This window comes from Harpia harpyja, chromosome 3 (assembly GCF_026419915.1).
Source record: "Harpia harpyja isolate bHarHar1 chromosome 3, bHarHar1 primary haplotype, whole genome shotgun sequence".
Lineage (NCBI taxonomy): Eukaryota > Metazoa > Chordata > Aves > Accipitriformes > Accipitridae > Harpia > Harpia harpyja.
Genome location: NC_068942.1, coordinates 26291392 through 26295511, shown reverse-complemented (window position 1 = coordinate 26295511; position 4120 = coordinate 26291392).

Here is a 4120-nt window from a genome sequence, read left to right as displayed (position 1 = left end):
GCGGGCGGAAACGGCCTCAGCCGCAGCGCGGCGCCGCTCCCGGCCGGCCCTCGGCGGCCATCTTTGGTGAGGGCAGGGGCCGCGGCGGCCCGCCCATCTGCAGCGCGGAGGCGGTCGCTCCCTCCCTCGGGGCGGGCTGGCTGGCTGAGTGACTGACTGGACTGACTGACTGACAGAAAAGCGGGCTGCGGGTGGCCCGTGGCGGCTGTTTTGGGAAAAGTTCCTCATATTTAGGACAAATCTCACCAGGTGAATCACGCTTTCCCTTCCCGTGGCAACCGCCGCGGCAAGTGTTGGGCTTCTCTGTAACTACTAAAATGCCCAACCTCTTGAGCTGCGTTATAACAATAAATTGGCATTATCTGCAGCACAGGACCTTTTTATTCCGTGCGCAGCACCCGATTCCTGGAGCAAGGCCTTGAAATGCACCAGTATAAATGAATAAGCACCACGGCGTACGTAATAGAGATTTTCCTCCCGGAATCAGTGGGCTTCAACCTCAGTCAAAACTAACGACAGGGTAGATGCCTTCAAGTTTTTCAGGCTTTTACCTCTGCTCATCTGTGCCCTTGCCAGGGCTGAGTGCTGAGCCATTTTGACGATCTCACCGGCCATCCGCTGAAACCCTTGGCTTTGCTAGATGCCCGTGCCATCGTACTGATGTGTAAATAACTGCCTGGGAAATTCTGCGTACTGGAAAATGGAAGAATGTAAAAGATTCCTGGCAGCATATTCAGCTGTATCGTTTCACACAAGGTAGATATACTGAGTTTGCAAGCATCAACAGAATGACTGCTGCTGTGGACAGGTCACACGGTATTACATCTAAGCAAACATGTGAAGCAAAACAGAACTTCTGTTCTGGTTCTGAAATTTAGCATAAGAGTGTCTTCTGTGAGTCAGACTTACCTGGAAGTCGCTCTTACAGCCAAAATTACAGAAGGAAAACCAATCGCTTTATTCTGACACAGCACACATCAAACATGTTTTGCAACATTTTATGAGAAGTGGAGATTTGGTTTGTCGTACTTGGAAGACTTTAGCTTTGCATTTCACACAGGCTGGACTCTTCTTGGCCCTTCTGTACATACCATCAGGGAGAGACCCCTGTGTGCGAAGCCCATGAGGAAGGCAGTCTGGGGGCGTACGTGCCAGGACTGATGTGCTACACAGGGTCATGAGTACCACCACTTCCATCCATAGGCTGAACCCCAAGCTCTCCCTAGACTCCTCTTATCATAACACAGGGAGGATGAGGGACTTCAGGGACTGGAGCGGTAGACAAAGCTTTTCCTAGGCTTCTGCTTTTTTTTTACCTCTCTCTTATTTCTTCTCAGCAAGGCAAGTTGTAACTTTAATCTACCTAGACTGTCAGTGTGGGATAATGCCAACAAACCTTGCGGTAGCAAGGAACGTGGATTTCTCTGTCCTGCTGCCTCCTTCTTGGATCTTACAGACCCTCACTGGTGAGTGAATCTTCCTCACTTAGTGACACACTGCACCAAAATTAGCTTGATTGCAAGGCTGCAGCCCCAGATTCAAAAGGTGATGCCCATAAATACAGATCTAGGAGTGTGTGAGGACATTGACCTTCGTCACAGCAGATAAGAATAATCATTCCTCATTCCCCAGAGGCTGACTTTGTGTATAGCTGTATGTAAAAAGGCCTGGTTTGCCTCTGGCCAGCCTACTAGGCAATGCTGGTTGTTGCCTGCACTTAGCTCTGCCCGGTTCTGTGTCACACTTATGATGCAGTCCTGATGTGAAGTATTTGAAGTATTTTCTGACTTTATTTTTATTTCTATTTTATTACTTTCAATGCTGGATGCAGCTGTGCTCTGTGCTAGGCTGGGGAGGTGGTGGACAGCGCTTCTCAGCACCGTGCTCCCTTTGTCATCTGGCTCCACAGCACGAGAGAGAGGAGAACAGCAAAGGTTTGCACTTCCTTCCCTAAATCCCACCCTGACATTTCACAGAATTAAGCTAAAAAGACACGCTGCAGCATGTCTCATGTAGAGCAGCAGATGGCTCTCTTTCCTCTGAAGTCCAGCTGGGAAAGGAAGCCTTGGATGGTGCCTGGGTCTTAAGAGAAACTCCAGCCTGGTTCCCTCCAGTGCCATGGCTCCTTAGGGCAAGCTCTCATACTCATTCAGCGGTGCAGACAGGATACGGCTGTGATGATGTAGGAACACATTTTAAACTGTTTAACACTACCTATACTAAATAGCAACCCTCAACATTTAGGGTTGAGTGTTGCTGAGGAGATGAAGAAGGTGGCCTGGGAAAATATATCAGTGATGCTAACCTAAGTTGCAGCATTTCCTCACAGAGCAAGATAACATGTCTTCTGTCAGGTTATGAAGTTTTATAAGATATAATAGAAAAGTTGTCTGTTTCTGGGTTCCCACATCTTTTTTCAGTCCTTTTTTTAATTCATATTACAAGATACCCTTATTTATTTATGACCTTTTAAAGAATCTGACTTTTGAAGTCTTGTTTTTCAAGATAAACAGAAGAAAGGAGCAGAGAAATACAGCTTGTACTCACAATATAAGAATCATCTGGTTATTCTTAAATAACTGGAAGTAACATAACCAGAGTTCAATGAGTAAAGATGGAAATATCTACTTTTAAATTTGACTAAGTCTCCTTATAAACAGTACAGTATACAGTATTTTTATGTTGTAAATGCCTAACAAGGATATTTATGGTTTAGACCGATAATTTACAAAATGGAAGAATATAAAGTTAAGGGATCAGATAATTTGGACAGAAAAGATATGCGCATGCATCCAAACAAAAAATTTCTCAGGTTTCCCCCAAGAAAGTGAGTTACAGTCAATCAAAAAGGAAAAGAATTAGGATGCCTTGAGCTGTGCAGTCCTTCTACTCTAAAGCTGAATACAAAGTCATTACTAAATCATGCATAAGATGATGCTGACCAAATCAGAAATGGTTTATGTGACTCTGGCAGTACAATGTGTTTTCATCTGTCTGGAAATATTCTGTCTGCTGCGAATGCCTCAGGGCTCCCTCCCACCATGGATATTCTTCCCTGGGGGTTTATGTTGGGAGGGGAGATATTCATCATGCCCGCTTTTCTTATAATTTGTTGGCAGAGGCACTCCATGCAGTTCAATTTTTGGCATTGGCCATGACAGCAGAAAGCTTGGGACTTCCCTCAGTTAGCAGCTTTGCTTTCATATGGAAGAAAGCAAGCACATATTGTGTCCTCTACAAAGTACTCCTCTGGGTTATATGGCAACGCTCAACTAGGTTCAGAGAAGTGACTTAGGCTTTGTATTGCTAAATTTTAGTGTTGTGGTAGCCAGTGGAAGTATAGATTGGAAGTACAGGCTTGTTGTCTAGACTCCCTTTCTTAAAGGTATTCTTCCTACAGGAAGTGAGAGTAGCAATGTTGCTGGACATTTCCTATTAAACAGCTGGCCTTTGTTCTGGACACTCCTCTGTACATGGCAACATGGACTCATATTTCTCCTCTGTCAGTGGCATATAGTTTTACCTCTGCAGTGGATGCTGAACCTCATGCAAGTCAATGCACTGAGGCTTTGTGGAATCTGCTTCTTTTTTAACTATAGTTGTTTCCTCATGTGTAGAAGCCATGAATGTCCTTAGGGAAAAGAGTAGATTCCCTATCCATGCTGCCCATCAGCCCTGTGGATGAGTGCTGTATTTGCTGGGTTAATGGCTTTAAATGCCTCACTGTGGAGATATGGACTACTAAGGGATGTTGGAGAGCTCGCTAAGAAGTGCAATTCTTGTCAATGGGCTTATAAAAACACATGAATAGCTATAGTGTGTCAGACCAATGGTCCATTTCCCTCAGTATCCTGTCTCTCACAGCAGTCAATAGCAAATGCTGAGGGAAGGACTTGCACAGACCAAACATAGGGTGATACATCCTCTGAATAGTCTTTGCATGTTTGAATATACTGACTGGTGACTCAGGCCCTTCCTGAGCTGGATGTGGTACCTCTGTACTCAGTAGTCCCTGAGAGATTTGTTTGCCAAGAATTTATGCCATCTGTTTTTGAACCCATGTAAAATTCAGTATCCATGTTCCCTGTCGCGAGGAGTTCCACAGCTGAATTATATTCTA